Genomic DNA, 19,504 nt, shown 5'->3' with positions numbered 1-19,504 from the left:
GCCACCCCCAGGAATTGTCACTCCTCCAAAAAGGCTGGGTTTGTAGCAGAATAATCTTTTTGTCTGTGGGGCACCTCAAATTTTACACCTCCAAATGCCAGGAGTTCTTTTTGTGCTTCCATGCTCGGCTAAGACACAGTGCTGGGAAGAAAAAGCAAAAGCAAAAAAAGGCAGAGGCCTTCCTCAACCCATTATTCTTCTCTGTGACTCTTACTGTTGTAAGAGTTTGGGGGGAAAAAGAAAGGAATGTATCAGATGGAGGCCAAATATCAGGATAAACCTAAAAGATAGATACCCTTTGACTGTAAACTGGCTTGCTTTCTCTCTACAGGCTCTCTCCTTCTATTCTAAATACAGCACCTGGTGCAAGCCTGGCGTGCAGATGGCCCTGCCACGGTGCACACAGTATGCAGCCCTCCCAATCTGGCAGGCAGCTGTTTCACTTTCTTTTTGCCAGGCAGCCAGTTCAGGATTGTTTTTACTTTTCTTTCCCCTTTTCTGCTCCCTCTGTACTCAGCCTTACTCCCTGCGATGTAAATTGGAAGAGCAGATGTATAATCTGGGAAATTTTCCACATCCATCTCTTAAATAGGAAGGTGGATAAGCTAACTCAGCTCTTTAAGGCCCCATTTCGGAAAAAGCACTTTAGGCACATGCTTAAGTCCTGTTGATTTAGGAAAGGCAAAAAAGGCTGGTGATTTCATAGGTCTTAAACACATGCTTATGTGTCCTTCCTGAAGAGCAATATGCACCTGAACAGTGGCCCAATTATGCCAGTGGAGAAGGCACAAAAACAAGTGTTCACTGTAAAATACACAAGCCAAGTAATGTCCTAGTTACCTCTTTACAACAGTAACAGTTTCATTTTTTGAGGTCAAAGAAATATGCTGACTCTAGAGTCTCGTTGGTTTTGAGGAACTCAAAGTGAAGAGAAAATATTTAAATCCTAGTCATCCCCAAATTCGTCAAACCTCTCCTATGCCAATAAACTCTTCCTACCTTTATCCCTCAATAAAACTTTGACAGCATTACTGGACCAGGCACATTTGGATTTTAGGAAGGAGAAAATGAAAGTAGCGAAAGATTCCTCACGAGGGATGCTTTTCACCAGATGCTGAGATGAAATATTTTCCTCAGCTGCTGCAGTACCACAGGGGTATGTGATACAGCACAGGCAATTTCACTGGTCAGTCAGCTGGACTTGGAAACGGGCAGCAAGCTGGTGTGAGCCTCTCCCTGGGAGGACTGAGTGAGCTGCATGCAAAGCAATGGCTGTCCTCTCCCACATGTATTTTTGCACATCATTTTCCCTCCCTCCCAGCCCCTGCACACAGCCTTGCTGTCCATCCCCCAGCAAACCTGTCCTCATTGTTCCTCTGCATTAGCAGAGGAGAGACCCTTTTTCCTCTGGGGGACACCCTGAGAGGCTGGGCTCGCCTTTCTGCCCTCGCCTATCTGTGCTCACAGCTTCTCATCCTGTTATCAATGACTAGGAGCACCTTGCAGGCTGCCCTGTCTGGAAACACCTTTCAGTGCCCCACTGTGAATGAAAGGTGGGGAAACTGCCCCAGTCCAAAGCCCTTTCACCATGGCTCCTGCAGGCTGTCTCCTTTGGTCTGTTGCTCACCAAGCTCCAAGGCCCAGGCTCTGGTGGCACGGTGTGAGTCCCACATCTGCGCCAGCTGCTCTTAGCAAAACAGGCAGAAACCTCACCTGATGTGGTCTCCCCAAATGCCTGGCAAACAAAGCAAAGAAGTGGAGCAGAGCTGGCTCCTGTGAAGCAGAGCTAGCTCCTGGGCAATCACTACTGCCATTTTCAGGGTCCTCTCTCCAGGGAGGCAGACTTCCAGCCTTCATGAGTGCTGTGCCACAGATCAACAAGCACAGAGATACAAGTAAAGAGATTTGGCTTTTTGTCAGAAGCCTGTTGGCTCATGATTTCTTCCAAGAGGTTCTGTGCAGGTCTCTCTTTGACTTTTGCTTGTTTCATACTCTCTTTCAGGAAGATCTGAGGAGAGCGGAGAGCCAAGGCTCTCCTGCCTAGTCCTGATGCAATGAACCCAGGTAACAATAGGCACAAGTCAAACCAAGGTAGGAAGAAGAAATTTGGCTGGAGAAATTAGTTCAGAGGCAGTTTTACTTTGGTTTTTTCCCTTAATCATAGCCTGTGGCAGATTATTAGAGATCAGCTTTCACTGCAGCTGCCTATACTGTACTTGACCTATGCAGTAAGAATTTGGTCCCCAAGCCTGGAAGTCAGGCACCCTTGCCTAGCTCTGATTTCTCTTAAACAATTTTAATTAAAGAAAGAAAGAAAGAAAAAAAGTGAACTGACAGTTATGAATAATGAAGTGGAAATGGGTTATGAGTACAATATGAACTAATTAAACAGCGAGGGTAGGAACACTGATTTTTTTTTTTTTTTGTCAGACTTTTAAATGAAATACATGTGCATTAAGGAGGGATTTAAATCTGCTACACACACTTTCCTTTACAACACAACTCATGGCAGCTGTTAGTCACATCACTTGATACACTACTGCATCAGGCTTCAGACACCAATGAACAGTGCAGGATGGGAACCTGTATGGGACACCATAGGAAATGATGCTGGAGAAGTTTGCTTTACCTTCTGTTAGAGATGTGCTTGCACATGTGTATGATGAACCTGTGGTACAGCAAGTACCATAAAGCTAAATCATTCCCAAATGCTAAGATGCTTCAGCCTGTTCTAATAAAAATATCCGTATTTCCCTAGCATGTTACTACTGAAGATGTGCAAATAACAATAGCAATATATTGCACCGCAACAAAAATGAAATCACCGGCAAGGGACCATCCCACAGACCACCTGCAGATTATATATCATTTCTTTACAGAAAAGTTGGAGCAGAGGGGAAAGGGGATTATTTTATTCCACAGAAACTGATGGCAGCAAGCTGAAAATGATACAGGCAATATTCATTCCTCATTCCCAAAGGGAGGAGCATGGGCCAGCTCAGAAAATTAAAAGGCTTTACTGAAGATTTTCCTGGAAGAATTCCTCCACAGGCTCTTTACTGCTGGTTTTGAGGCAAGGAACAGTAGGAGCACTGAAAGAAGTGACAGAGACAGTAGCTGACCGAGTGGCCTGTGCCTCCTCTTACCCAGCACTGTGAATTCCATCTTGTGTGGGTCTGCACTCATAGACTCCCACTCACGTGTGTGTGGATGGCTGAGCGTCACCCAAATATTACTGAGGGCTGGCTGCCTGCCTCCAAACTTGAGACAGACTCCAGACTTCCCAGGTTCTTCAAAGCATCCCTCCAATTCCCTCACCCTGTGCTTGCTGCTTGTCCACACTGTGTTGGAGTTTATCATCTCCAGCAGAAAATGTCACTGAGCTGGAAGGTCTGGTAACACCCAAACAAACCATCTTTTTCCAATTGTCTTATGGAGTAGATTGTGTGACGTGGTTGCTGTGGAGACTGTCAGAGGCACAGCAGTATATCTGAGAACAAATCACTTCATACATTCCTCGCTTCTTACACATTTCCCTAAAGAAGTGCCAAGGACACAGGAAGCAGAGGTAGGGGGATCTGTGACCTGAGCCACTGTGATGAGAGCAGTGGGCTGCACCTGATCCTTGGGTAGAGCCTTTGAGCCTGTGTTCCAATCTTCTCCCAGTACCTTTGCTCAGAGGGGTTCATATCCAAGAAAAAGCCTTGGGAGGCCCTTTGATAACCTGCATTCAGAGTGCCACAAAATAATTTGGCCCATCTACACAAAAAAATGTCTTTTTCCCCAAAATTGAAGGGCTGTATTTTCACGGGGCTCACTTGTGCACAGAAAGTCTCATTTATGAATTCACTACATGCAGTGAAAATGTGCCCTTTTTGTGAATAAAGCTCCAACTGTCTGCTAACAGTGCTAACACACTGACATCATTCTGCAAACATTTTCACGTAATACAGTCTCTGACAAGCTTTGTTTCCACTCGGGTCAAATTACTTGGAAAAATCACACTTTTCCCATTAAAGAATCATTTTCTCTTTAAGCAGTTTCCAGCGTACTCCACCCCACCAACTTCCAGTTGGAGCTGGCTCACTTTTCTCGGCCCAGTTCAATGGCCAGAGCCCACGCAGCTCTCAGTGCCAGGTCAGGTGGAAGCCAGGCAGATGCACTCGGTTCAAATATTAATCAAGATTACAATTGCTTAAGCAATTTCAACTCTGACTACAGTCTCCAGCCAACAGAGGTTAGAAAGCTCTGCACTTTGGCAAAAAAGTAACTTGGGGAGACTTACAAAGCAGCAGTTTTACTCTCTACATTTACCCAGAGATTGAAAGTCAGGTGAGTCTTGCACGAGGGTTATTTGAACAAGTAAAAGCATCCTAAGCTACCAAGTAAGGTCCATCTTTGCTGGTACACTCTGGGTACTTCATATTTTCTAACAGCACAAAACCAACTCACAGAGACCAGTCTGTGACACAAATAAACTGAGAGGAACAATTTTGCCTACAATAGGAAGTTGTCACAAATATAAGTGGACTAGCAGTGAAGGCTTAATGAGTGCTTTGAAGATGAAGAGTGAAGCTAATTTGTTGTCATGTAAATTATCCAGTGGCATATTTTCAGAAGAATGAAAGCTCTTTTTTGTGGCTCTGTGTTGAACTGCACACTAGGTTGCAAAATGGAGCTACAGGAACAAATCAGCTTATTTCTGTGTGTGTCTGCTTGAGAGTATCTGGAAATTCTGAGCTGGAAATCAAGTTCACTTCTCATTTTGACCAAATCTGTCCAAATTTTGGGAAGGCAACTTAACCAAAAACGTCTCTGCTCAAAAATTCAGAAATTAGTCTTTGTAAATTATCTTTTCTGCAGGAAAAAACTTGATTTCAAGAATTTTGACTTGATTATTTTTGGTGTGGCTAATGACCTTTGTGTCACTTCCCCCTATGAAATTTTCACTTTGACACCTTTATACTTGATTCACTTCCTGAATTACTGAAAATGCTGAAGTCTTTTGTAAGTCAAAAGGCAAAGTTCAAGCACCGTCCACATGCAAACTTGTGTCTTTCAAAAAACTGTAAATGTGGACTCTTCAGTCTTCTCACAAAGATATATTTTGGTCCTAGAAATAATTTGCTTCTATTAGCTGTCATAATCTGAATTACTTTTTTTTTTCTTTTTTCTTTTTTCTTTTTTCTTTTTTCCTTTTTCTTTTTTTTACCACCAAAATACAACACATGTTTTCATAGGGTCTTTGCCAGCTTAAAAAATGTATTTATTTTTATTACTTTTGCAGAAAACGGGTCATTTCATTATCCCCAGTCTACAGATGGGAAAATGCAGCACAGATACTGTGAAGTGGTGATGCACTGGACTGATGGTGAGGCAGGGAGGGAACCTACACCTTCAGAAGCTCAGTACGATGCTTCAGCGTGAACTGAGCAAAGTTGTTCTGCCCAATATTTTTATAGGTCTGATGACAGCGTGAAGAGAGTTGAGTTCCCTTATAAAGTAATTTCTGTAGTCCATGCATCCTATGAAGTGGGAAGAAACATCAACTCAGTATAAACTTCTTCAAGCAAGAAAAATAGCACTGTAGTAAGAGCTTTTTGCCATTCAAACTTTTTTTTTTTTAATTTTTTAATTTTTTTTACTTTGTCTCCATTCCTTTCTTCACATTATTTGTACCTGCATTGCTACTCATATATCATTCTTCTAAATATCCTCTTGGGGAATAGGCATGTACTTTCTCTGTTTCTTTTTATGTTACCAATGTTTAGAACTTAGAATGTGCTTTCACCTAAAAAAAATATTGTCATAGGGTTGCTTCTATTCTAAGGTTGTTACTATGCTAAAATGTGCTTTATTTCAATAAAAATTGTATGTGAAGATGGATGCAATGGTTGCTGCATAGACACATAACTTGCTTCCCCAAGGAAAAACAGAAGCCACACAGCAGGGATGAATGACATAGATACTGCACAGAAGCACAGGGAAAGAACCAGAACCATCCTTTATTTATTTGTTATGAAAAAATCAATACATTGTTTTAAATTATTTGGGTTACACAGAGACAGGAGGGTGGGAAGAGAAGAAACAGAGGTGAGAGAGAAGAAAGGAGGAAAGTGGGAAGGGGGGAAAGAGGGAAGGAGGAAGGAAGGAAAAGGGAGGAAGGGAAGGAGGGAATATAGTTAGCCACTAAATTTGATCAAGGGGCTGGCTTTATAGGATGCACAGCAGAGATCTAAGGAGACATGAGGAATGTGATTTTGCCGTGGTGTTAAATGGCTTCCAGAACTGACCCTTGTCAAGTGACTACAACCATGGGCAAAGCAGGAATGCCACTTCCTTCACACATCTATGGAAACAGGCTGTAACAACTCTATGTTTGAAGTGAAAAGTTCCTTTGGGCTGTCTGGCTGACTTGTCAGTGATGGGCATTTGATCTTGCATTTTCAGCCTTTATTCAGGCTTGCACTGAGTAATCACATTGCTTTACAGAAAATCACAGATATTCACATGGTGCTTTGCTAGCACACATTGAGAGGTCTTTAGTTAAACAGCTCTGTTTAAACTGAGCAACTGCTTCAGGATTAAATTCTCCATGGATTTCATGCCCCTCAATGTTAACATAAGCATTCATGTTCAGCACAGGAAAGTCAGGAAAAAAAACAAACATATACAGACATAAGGTAATCAATTAAGGGTCCTTCCTCTTTGGATGCAAATCTCTGTCATCCATTTGTTTGACTCCTTTGGAGAGAAATTAACCACTCCTTAAAAGTGCATATTTCTTTCAAATTGCTCTATAGGGACTCTAAAAGGATAATTCAGATTCAGAAATTTATATTATAGATGTCTATAACTGAATCAGTCTTAACAGAGGCAGCAAAGGTTATGCTGATAATATCCTTTCTTGACTAAGCTGAGGAGATGTTTGTTAATGTCTTGAAGGTCCTGGCTCTTTAAGCTTACCCTCAGCATGCTTATCAACCCCTGGCAGCAATGAGTTCAGCTCAGGAACTCAGAAGTGTTTGCAGCAGCTTTTTTTTTCCTAATGTCCTTCTGAGAACACAGGATCTGGAACTGGGTGATACAGTGCCTGGTCTACCTGCAGCCTGACAGGGCCCACCCTCTTACAAGGATCCCCAAAACACCGGGCTAATGGGACACTCACCCAACTCTCAGCTAAAACCCAGCTGTTCTGCAGTTTGGGACACCAAACTTCTGCCCAAATTGTCAGGAGTGTGCTGACATCACCAGTCTGGTGGTAACCAAGGGGAAAGTCAGGCTCCTATCTAGTATCAAATAAATCCATATACACCATCACAGGGGGAAGGAATAAGTTTCCTGTCTCCACCAGCTCACAGCTGGACTGAAAAATTAAGCTCCCATTTGCCTTTTCTCCCCACTCCTCCCTGATGTGCACTTGACATACTTGGCTGCCCCACCTTCTCTGGCTTGAGTTCCTTGCCCAAAGGCAGGATGGGCATTGGGGCACACAGAAGCAGCAGTGGCTGGGATGGCTTCTCCAAACCAAACCAACACGAAAAATCTCTGTGACATATATTTCCAGGTGCTGCTGACACCCCTAGAGGATTTGACTCCTGGAGATGCAGCAAAGTTCCAAGAGCCATGGCCTGTCCTTTGGCTGGTTGGGCTTGGCAGCAGCCCTGCAGGGCCACGCTTGCCAGTCACAGCACACATACTCTACCCAGCCCCAGAAATGTTTGGTTACCTCAGTACCCTCACAACTTTTGCTTTCAGACCCAGCTCCATCTTCAAGTAGAGACATGTAAAGAACCCTTTCTGCTCTCATGTGACACAACATATGGGTGCTCTTGTGTATCACTCTTTTTTTTATCTGCTGTTGTGGGTATCAAAAACCTGTTCTCAGCCCTAAGCAAAATCTCCTGGCAATGCTCACAGGCTGGCTGGTGCATTTGGCTCATAGACATTTCTCACCTATGTTGCTGCAGGACACACCACAAAGTCCCCTGGGATGTGTCAGGCTGAGGTGGTCCACTCCTAGTGAGGCTACACCCCAAATTCACTCAGTTCAGTTAGCCCAGATTGTACAACACTCAGAAATATGAGTCTTGCCTGAATTTGCCCTCAATAGACACCAGAGTTAAAGGCATCCTTTCACCTCTCTACTACAACCCTTATTTAAGAAGAAACAGAAATCCTTTCTCGGTAAAGAGCCCCAAAAAGGTGTGCAACATGATACAGTCCCATGTGAGCAGGATTTCCTGCCTGACATCTGAACATTGCTTAAGAATTATTTAGCCTATTTTTCCTTCTAGCATGTAACATGAAGTTTTCCATTTGTTATTACTTACAAACAAGTATCATGACTAATTTGACAAATAACTCCAGATTGAATACCTCTGCTGGAATTCTTCTTTAAAGACTATGTCATTCTGGACTAGTTGTTGAAGGAGAAACAACATCCTTGACAACAGACAGAGAGAGGAGCTCTTAGTTCTCATTAGGAATTAAATAGATTTCTTCTATACCTGTATCATGGTTTAATCCTGGCTGGCAACACAGCCACTTGCCCACTTGCCCCTGCTGGAATGGGGGAGACCTGAGAAGGATAAAAGTGAGAAAGCTCGTGGGTTGCAATAAAGACAATTTAATAAATAAAGCAAAAGCTGTGCAGACAAGCAAAGCCAAACAAGGAATTTATTCACTTCTTCCCACGGGCAGGCAGGTGCTCAGCCCTCTCCAGCAAAGCTGGGCCCCATCACATGTAACAGTGGTTTGGGAAGACAAATGCCGTCGTTGCAAATGTCCCTCCCATCCTCCTTCTTCCCACAGCTTTATCTGCTGAGACACCACATGGTCTGGAATATCCTTTGGTCAGTGCAGGTCAGCTGTCCTGGCTGTGTCCCCTCCCAAGTCCTTGCGCACCCCCAACCTCCTCCTGTCATGGTGTGCTGAGGAGCAGAAAAGGCCTTGACTTTGCAAGCCCTGCTCAACAATAACTAAAACATCGCTGTGTTATCAACGATCTTTCCAGGAAAAATCCAAAACAGCCCTATACTAACTACCATGAAGAAGATTAACTCTGTCCCAGCCAAAACCAGCAGAACCCATGCCCCCAGATTTGCTTATATACATGAATGAAATTTTGTCCCCACAGATCAGAGAAATCAGTGGGAATTCCAGTTGCCAAAGTGAAAGGTTTGAGAATCAACCCAAGATGAAAATTATGTTTTTCCAGAGTAATTATAAATTATCAATGGAAGAAGGCAGGCCTGAGATTTGTCTTTGAACAGAGGCTTTCCTGAAGAAAATTGTCTTAATTTTCCTTTAACTATGCATATCAATAATGAATACAAGACTAGCAGTCTAGTCCCATGATACTGAATAAATTACTACCCACTGGATCATAAATCAAGTGTTTGCATAATTTGGCTATTTACAAATCAAGTCTCAGTCCAGAAACCGCTTTTTCCCAATGCAGTCATTGTAGTTAAGCGAATACTTGGAAAACACACAAGATCTCATCTATTTATCAGCTTCTTTTCAAACAGCTGTTCATATCTGTAGTAAAAGGGAAGATGCAAAATGTTCTTGGACTTTATTCAAAATATGAAAATTATCATAGTAACAGTGGGAACAACAAAAACCTCATGAAGGGGATCCAGCTTTCTTTTCACTGGCTCTCAGGATACAGATGCCATTGAAATAGAGTCTCCCAGGAAGATGTTTTGGTAGCACAAAGCCAGAGCACCTTTTCCTGGCCAAAGGATGGCTGCATATGGAGCAGCTGGCACATCTGATGGCTCGTGCCCAGCTCTGTCCTTTCCTCCAAAAAACAGTCCTGCAAGTTGCTCTCCACTTCTGGAAGGGCACTAGTAACATATGCTGCTTCCCTCAAAAGCTAGTCTAATGAAGGGTTTTGCTGCTAGAAAAAAAGTGTGCTGAGCGATTTATGGGAAGTTGGGCCAGGACTTACTCCAAAGATGGTATTGACCTGAATTCCCTTAAATGTACCTGTCAGAAGACAGGGGGTGTCTCTGGAGAGTTTCTGTCTTTCCTTACACTCAGTACAGGAGTTTCACTCTGCTCAGATATCCAGTTATGGGCCAGAGTCTGCTCGAAGCGGGCGTGCACCCCACATCCAGAGTGCTGCAGTATGCTGCTTTTCCACCCGCCTAAATGGCAGGGTAAGGACCAAAGCAAAGAGTCAGCTTGCTTGGAAGCCATGCCTCCAACCTCATTCCAAACAGATATGTAGAACCATAATATTGTACTTAGAAATACATTTGAGTTTCCGTGGTCATTTTTAGATGCAATAAACTAATGAGAGCCATGAAAGCTGGAATCGGCCACTGTTCTCATTTCCAAGATAAACATCTTAAAATACATTATGAACAAAATAAAGCAGACCAAATTGCTAGTAAGGTTTCCAAGTGTAGGTGGCTTGTTTTGAAGTTCCATTAATGTTTTTAAATTTGTTTTGGTGCCAGCCTGCAAAGCAAAAATATTCCAAGAGATAACATAAAGGTACATAGTCAAAGGAAGAATAAACCCATTATTCATCTACTGCAAGGCATTTGGCCACAATGAAGTAAGAGATGGAGAATGGAAAGTTGTTGACGTGTCCGGAAGATGGAGATTATTTTGTGGAGTGTAGCACAAAGTTTAGTGCTATCTATAAAAAAAAAAGAGAAAAGATTGCTGGGTTGTGGGAGAAGGAAACCAGCTACCCATAAGACAGAGGAAGCTCTACAGTCACAGCAATGTGATCCTGGGTTAATTCATCCAAGTTAACCAGTGTGCAGCCATGCCCTTGGGCAGGATACACAAGATATTTACTTCTCACACCTGCAAACCTCTTTCCGTCTCCTCTGGAACAACCATAAAACCCCCAGTAAAAAAAGAACACCTACAACTATAAGATACTAGAGGATGTAAATACTCTAATTTTTTGAAAATTCTGTTCATTAGCAGGTAATTTCAACTTCCAGAGCAGCCTAGGAAGTGACCCACAACTTGCACTAACATCAGCAATTCATTCAAATCTAGCTGAAGAGGAAAAAGAACTGCAAAGCTAAGGCTCAAAATGAAACATATGAACAGGTTATAGGAGTCCCATTGAGAAACATTCAGCATCACAAGGCTCCTGGGAAAAGAGCAGCTGCCAATACTTGAATAATACAGCTTCTATTTGCAATTCCTACATCTCATCTTCTCTTTAATTTAACTTCATTTAATTTTAAGGATAAAGAATTAATCTGCTTAACAAGGAATTTAAAACCAAGACTGCTGGATTATTGACTTATATTTTATAAGCTTTCACAGAAATAAAGGGAAAGGAATGTCTGGCTCTTTGGAATCTAACAAGGGCAAAATCATAAAAAAGGGAAAGTTCAAATTTTGTCGAATGACTGTATCTTGTTTTTCTTAATTCTATATATATGTATATATAAAAATACATACATATATATAATAAATTACATATATGTATGATTTGTCTATAGCTAAGTCAGCATACTTTATAGGAACGTTTAAGAAAGGACTAGTGTTAATGAAACTTCTTCCTAATTTTATTGTTATTAAAAGCCACGCTCAATAATTGTGTCAGTCCTGCATGAGTGTCTCACTGCAAAACACACTCTGTTCTTCTGGCTCACATCTATGGTACTAGACACAATAAACTAACAAATTAAATAATAGATAACAAGAGTTATCCAAATCTGATTTTGCTGTGATTTTTTGATACTGCTAATCTCCAACAGCAGAACAGCATTACAGCTGAAGGTCTGTAAATCAGAATGTACTCTCAGTGTTTGCTGGGTGAGCACATCTCCAGTCCCTCCAGAGGTGTTAGCTGGCTCTTGCTGCCTGCTGGGAACAGCCAGCTTGCCAAAGGAATCCCTCCACCCACAGATCCTGCAGGGAATACCTGGAGGAAAACAAAAGGAGGGTTCAAGAAGGGGTCTGAAGGTCTGACAATTATGCTGAAATGATTCTGTGCAAACTTTTCTGATGATAACAAGTCTCAAGCTTTGGCCAGTTATAACAAAGCTGAAGGCTCCCTGGCTGAAGGCCTGTGCTCTCAGGGAAGCAAGGAGTGCTCCAGTGCAGCTACACAGCTGATCCCAAAGCAGCAACTCTCCATAGATTTTCCTTCCCCAAAATTTAGCTCCAGAAGATCATTTTCAGCTGTGCCCTGACAGTAATTCAACACATACATCTAAAACCCCTGAGCATCAGGTGTTAGAGTTCTAATTTTTGAAAGAGTTCTTGATTAATGCAGTGTTGATAAATAAAATTGTTATGTTAACATTTGGTCACTAACTCTTTAGGCTGTAACCCCTCACCTGTGCCTCAGGGCTGTGCAGTGAATCAAGCCCCAACCCATCCAGTTTCCTATGGCTTTGGGGCTGTGGGGCTGGACCCTGAAGGCAGCACCACAGGTATTGTCAGATGATGCTCTTCTGCTGAACCTTTACTGCCTGAGTCATTTACCATTTTGAGAAGCAGGTCCAAGAGGCTTGTTTTACAAACATGGTGGAAAGGACAGTAGTAGGAGAAGAGACAGCAGGATTTTCAGAGGCTGTTTTTCCAGAGCTGAGAAAGCGCTTGAAAGGGTCCAAAAGTGGCACTTAAGTTTTAGAGTAATCCCTCTGCTCTCCAGTGCCCTGAATGGAACTTCGTTTGTGCAGCATGCCTACCAAACAGGTGTCTGAATTAGTTATATAGTTATATTATTACAATAGTAATACTGGTGTTAAAATGGTTAGTGAATGTTAATTTCCAAGAACATATTTTGAGGTGGATCAGTTTCTGACTTCCAGTGCATTGTGCTATAAATTCCAATACCTAGCTGAGTTATTGCTGGTTTACACCAATGTAACAGAGCAGATTTTGGTCTGGATACAGCCTGATGAGCAGTAATCACATCCTTCTGCTCCCATAACACAAGCCTCATCACTCCAGCTAATGGAAAATTTTCATCCATTTTGATTAATGTGCAATTCTTGCTCAGGACTAATTTAGACCATGCAGTGCTGAGAAGGTTCTAGCCTGACCTTTCAAACACACCTGGGGGGGCCCTTTGGAGAGGAGCAATTTATTTTATCTGTACTTACCACAATTCCAATTTTGTGGAAAAGTTGTGTCCTCTCACATACAGTTGAACAGAAAATAAGAATTGGAAAAATGAGGTTTTAGAGTTATTTGCCCAAGAAATAGTTCAGCACTTCAAGTTCCCTACTTGAATAGTTTATATCTGCCATGCATGTGTGTTTTAGCATGCAGAGATTTATATTTCAAACCTGAACCACAAATTCATCTCCAGTAATCATCAATCTTTGGTAAACTCAAATCTGAACTTCCATCTCATTAAAAAAAGCTGAACCCAGGTGGGGTTTTGCCTGGTTTTATGTTTCATTGTAAAAACATTGCATGCCCATACTCAGAACTACTCAGTGAACCAGCCTTTAGCAGGCAAGGCTCTTTCCTAGTGGTCAGGGAAATAAGGTTCTGCTCAGCAGGGATGACAACTGCACGGGTTTCTCTCCTTCTTTAAAATACTTATCCTAAAAAACATTATAACTGTCGAAATTTATTGTCAAAACTAGAACTTTTTACTTATCCTAACATCTGAAGATATTGTGGTTTCTAAGCTGACAGACACTTGGCTTACAGGTTTTCTCCATCATTTTCTAGATCACACCTTCAGCTGATAGGCAGGATTTGAGTGCTTAACTCCACTGATCTGCATCTGACATCCCCAGCTGGAGACAGCAGAGTCTCTGCAGCATAACAGCATTATTAAAACTCTCTCAGGGTCAGGGTCTTACTGTTTGCCTCTGGTACCCTCAGATTCTTCCTAATAAAAATTTCCAGGAATATACTCTGGCACAAATTAGAACATTAACACCCTCCCAAGATATTGATTCTTGATTTTTCTCACTTCTGCACAAGAAATAACATTTTGTTTTCTTGGTTTGCATGTAAAAGCTGAGATTTTAAAATTACTATTAATATTGTTATTTGAAAGGCCAAAGAAGAGAATTTTCAAAATATTTTAGGATGCTAGGACATATAATCCAGTTTATTCGGATTGGTGAAAGATGTTTAAACCAAAGTGGGATATTTGACAGGCTTTGGAATCATGGTCAAAAGTGTGTCCCTCTTCAGTACCAGGTTAGAAGCAAGTTAGAGCAGCAAAATCTGCCTTTGCATTTCAAACACACCAAAAGGTATTCAGACCACACCACTGAAAAAGCAGAAGTATCTATGAAGAGTAAGGCTACATCCTGTGCTTTATATGCCTCTTTATAAGGCTGACCATAGGGGAGAAGAAAAAAAGGAAAAGATGTTTTAAGTCTTCTTATGCTTGTTAATGTGGATTTTCACTGATACAAAAGTGGAATTTGTCTTTGGCAAAGGGAGTAACACTGTCATCTACCTTCTGTGACTGGAGAAGAGAGCTCTTCTCTGAAGAGTTTTCCTTAAGAATAATTACCCAAGACTAAGCTCTCTTACAGGACTGACTTTTGCAGTGCTTTCTAGTCTGTGGTATGGCTATACCCCATCTGTATCACAGGCCAGTCCACAGAATAAAGAAAATTTAGTTCTAAATAAGGGCATTATTCAATTAGCTGCAAGTTATCCGTGTGCCATAATGCCAGTGCTGTAAACCTGACATCCCAGAAAAAGGAACTGTAGTCCTGCTCAGGATTAAAGGTGCTTTCTGGGACTTGTTTGCTGACTGTTTCCTGAGACTGTGGTACACAACTTTACTCATGAAGAGCAAGATACCATTCGTGGAGTATCTGAGCCACTGGCCTGTAAGAAGTTTGCTTTGAAAATACTATGTTTGTAACAATTATAAAGATTTCATTCTACATTTTAGTGGGGCTGTAGCTGCAGCTTAGACAAACTGATTTTAGACCATTTACCAAAGAAAAATATTTGAAACTTGCATGGCTGATAATAGTCTTTGGCTCAGATTTTTTGGCCATTGTTACTGACTTCAAGGTCTGACTGCTGAAATCTGGTTTGAGAGGAGAAAAGAAAAGAGGAGACAAAATGCGGCAAAGAGCCTGGCAGGCATAAATTTTGCTTTTCAGAATGTCTGTGCTTGCAATCAGCAGCCTAAAAAGTTCTGCTATGATCATCAAGAGATGATGTCTATCAATCAGTCTTTAAACACTGCCCATTAAGTTCTCTTGTTGAGGATGTAACTGAATCTACAATTCCCTGAAGGCTGCTTTCAGTCCATTTTACAGCCAAAGGAGAAAAAAGGGAAGTTCTTTTGCTTTCCAATACATTAAATGGGGTGGATCAAAGAGATTAGTATCATGGCCTAAAAAGTTATTTTTTAGAGATATAATAGAATCTATACTGCTACTTTTTTTTTCCCCCATAGAATAGTTTAAGATATAAATCAAGTTACATACTACTGATATGTAAGAATATATTTGCAGATGTCACCCCTTAGTATAAAGACTCGATTGCTAAGTGTTTTATATTCTGGTACTGTAGGATTTTATACATTCATGCAAAATGCATTATATTATTCTCTGAGTTTAGATTTTTTCCAGATGACAGGTGTTACTTTTATGATGCCCTGAATGGAATGACAGAGTAAACTGCCCTGATTTATACTCCACCACAACCAGTGATACTGCTGTCACGACTGCTGCTCTTTCTCATTACACAGCGTCATGCACTCCCTTGCTAGCACTGAAATAAGTTGCAGCATTCCCAAATGCCAGCAACACAAGTTGATTCCCATCGTGTGTCTTGTTCATTCACCCTGGGAACTTTTCCGTTTCAGACCTCGGTCTATAGCTCCTCTTACGGATGGTTTCCATTCCGTCGCCTTATCTGGGGTATACACGGTATCTCATTCTTCATTTTAGATGTACTGTTTGGAGACAAGCACCAAAACAATAAATCATGGGGCTAGGTTATTTTTAGGCCACATTTCCGAATCAACATTGAGACTTTTTCTGAAGAACCTGCACAAGGAACTTATTGTGTGCATACACAAATAAATGACACAATTCAATGGTTTAATACTATCTGCCAAGTTAAACTACTGCAGAGCAGCTGTGTACATTTAAAATGATCCCTGGCACTTCTGAAGAGTTCATAAATCAGCAGCAACATACTTTCTTCCAATTAAGAGAGTTAAAGGAAAAAATCAGAAATTAATGTGTCTAGGACATAAATGACATCCTTATACACTTGTGAATATGAATCTGAAGAAAAAAAAAAAGAAGAAACCACTGCTCTTTACATTACTAGGATTATAATAGTTTTTAAATGCCCATTTTTGCAAGTGTTTCAGTTGTCAGAAGCATTATTTTAAGGAGGCTTGCTTGAAGCAAGCCAGTGATTTTAACCCAAATCTATTGAAGAAATGAACGACAGTCATCAGCCAAGCCCAGAAGTACTACACCAATGCCTCAAACTGAGGCTCCTTCCAATAAGATTAACATGAGAAATACACCCTGTATGGGCAGTAACAAGTCATCTTTTAGAACTCACTCTGAAAGCAATTACTAAAATACTACTTATTGCTTTAAAGAATCACATTGTCTAGTTCCACTGTCTAAACTTTCCTGACAATCTGCTGGCATCATTTGAATGTCCAAAGGGCACAAAGGAGAAGCCATATGAGGAGCAGCTGAGATCACTTGGTCTGTTCAGCCTGGAGAAGAGGAGACTGAGGGGAGACCTCATTGCAGTTACAGCTTCCTCGTGAGGGGAAGAGGAGGGGCAGGCACTGATATCTCCTCTTTGGTGACCAGTGACAGGACCTGAGGGAATGGCCTGAATTTGTGTCAGGGGAGATTTTGCTTGGGTATCAGGAAAAGGTTCTTCATGCAGAGGGTGTTTGGGAGGCCCCAGGGAAGTGGTCACAGCACCAAGCCTGACAGAGCTCAAGAAGCATTTGGAGAAGGTTCCTAGGCACATGGTGTGACTCTTGGGGCTGTTTTGTGCAGGGTCAGGAGATGGATTCAACAACTCTTGCAAGTCGCTTCCAACTCAGGATACTCTGTGATTCTGTGGTCAGCAGCAACCACCACACAATTGCTCAGTGACTGTGCCATTGGCTCTTGCACTCTGCTACAGCAAACACTGTAGAAATGCAAAGGGATAACAAGCAGCACTGAATCTTTACCACCCATGGCAGTCTCTTCTATTTGCACCTCTTGCCACTTCTTGCCTCCTCACTGTGTTCCTGTGTCTTTTCACAACAGTTATTTTGTCTCTTGCTGTAGCTGGATCTTCTTCCCAACCACATTTGACTTAGTTTTTGGCTACAAGCATCAAAAATATATATTTACTTCCAGTTTAGACCTCACTAAAGGAGGCAGAAGGAAGAATAAGTGCATTAATAAAAATACTTAAAAGTTTAAAAAAAATCCTCTCTCTAAAACAATATTATGCAGAAACCAACACCCATCTGACTACCTGCCCTTCCTCTCCAGGAGATCATTCAGGTATATTTCAGAAAACTCCATTCAAAACAACCTTGATTCCTTCCACTCTTCACTGAATGATGTCAGCAACAATGGTGTCTAGCGCTGCAGGACACACAGCTCTTGCACAGATGCAATTTGAGGAACACGTAGGTTGGAAGGCAACACCTAGAACATCCTCCTGCTGAAAGAAGGCTGTTAGAGCAGGTACTCAACACCTTTTCCAACCAGGTTTTCAGTATCTCCAAAGACGGGGATTGTACAACCTGCTCCAGGGTCTGACAACTCCTTATACTGAGCTGGGATTTCCTGTCTTCCAGTTTGTGTCTGTTGCCTGTCGTCCTTCTGCTCTGCACACCCGAAAGAGGACTCCATTTTCTTTATACCTTCCTGTTAGGAAGTGATTCCCAGCAGTGGGCATCACAGAATTGAATTTCATTATTACAGTTAGTTTACTCAAAATCTAGTATTTCCATTTAAATACTTCCTAGGATCCATAATTGTTTCTCTCCACGCTCCAGAGGAAGGATATCTCCTTTCACTCTGTGCTCTGGCAGAGTGGAGAACTGATACATGCCTAATTGCCAGTGTGTCTGGGGCAGGCTTGAATCTGCTTCCTGTTAACTAAACCATCATTGCACATTTGAAACACAGAATAGATGTTAAAGTGTGTCCTCTTGTTTTAAGCTTATAGTAATGCAGACCATTTTTGTGGTAAACCAAGTGTGGAATGGATAAGATTTGGAGGACTGCGAGACAAGTCTGGGTCAATGCTGCTGCATATTGCCATAATGAGTCATAACAAGATTTAGCTGTAACTCTTCAACTAGTGCATAAAAATTTCAGCATAGTATGATGCTAATTTAATAAGAAATAAAAGACTGGCTTTAATACAGATTTGTAAAAGGCTTTGCAAAAATGCTGTATCACTTGATTCTTTCATGGCATTATTTCCTCTGCCAGCTGTCTCTGGTGACAACGATACGTTTGACAATTCACACAAGGAGACTTTAGGCCTGGAAAACTCTAGGAACTGAACAACGAGACATTTCCAGCTAACAGCGTAACCCTCTGGAAACCTGACAACCATTCAGGACTGCTATAATACACTTTGCAGGTTCTTCACGGCTCACATTCATTTGACAACAAATAATTCCCATTCTTCAGGTGAAAGTTGATTTATGCACATTATGTTATGTGCACACACTTCAGGGGGCGAGTCAGGTGAATCACACCCACCAGCTGGAAACATGCCAACACATCAGCATGTCCCTCAGGCCTTCTGTGGAGGGGATTCTGCACATTAAAATAAATGGTTTTCATAACTAAGGCTCTCCCCCATCACTGTACTCTTTTCCAGCCTCCGCAGGAGCAGTCAGAGGATTTGCCTCTTCCATGGTTATGGGGACAGACCAGTCATGGTGATATGAAAATGACTGCTATCACCTTTGTGTGGTTCCCCTCCACCTTGGATCTAGTCAACAGAATTTTCCAGAGGGAGCATCCTGTGATCAGCAAACCAAACTGGGTAATGATGAGAAAGCTAAGGCACTCTGTAAATATCCAGCAACAGAGAAGTGGATAGACTCAGTGTGTCAGTAGTACAAAAGTAGTGGACAGGGCTGAGACAAGAAATGGGCTTAGGCACCTCAGTCCCCACTGTTAGATCCCTTTCTCAGCTGCAGCTTGCCCAGAATGTAATACATTAGTACCCTGGTACCCCTACACCTTATCAGGCTGGATCTGAACAGCACTGAACTGCTTTGCCTGGCCACAGATAAGCAGTTTTTTACTCAGCTGAGCTTAGCACCTCCTGCACTCTAGCCAAAATGTCACTGAAGTGGTAGGCCAGGTCAGGAAATAGCATGGAAATCAGAGGTCAGGTGATGCATTTTTATTTAGGTACAAAATTGTGATTCTGAAATCTTTGCTCAGCTGAGCCCTGTAGCATCAAGCTCAACAGTCTTCCTGCTTTTTAAAACTTTTTAAAATTCCCTGGCAGCTACATCTGCCAGGATTTCAGGAGGACTCAGCTCACCTGTTAACCAGAC

This window comes from Poecile atricapillus, chromosome 4 (assembly GCF_030490865.1).
Source record: "Poecile atricapillus isolate bPoeAtr1 chromosome 4, bPoeAtr1.hap1, whole genome shotgun sequence".
Taxonomy (NCBI): Eukaryota; Metazoa; Chordata; class Aves; order Passeriformes; family Paridae; genus Poecile; species Poecile atricapillus.
Note: the sequence above shows the minus strand (reverse complement) of the source record.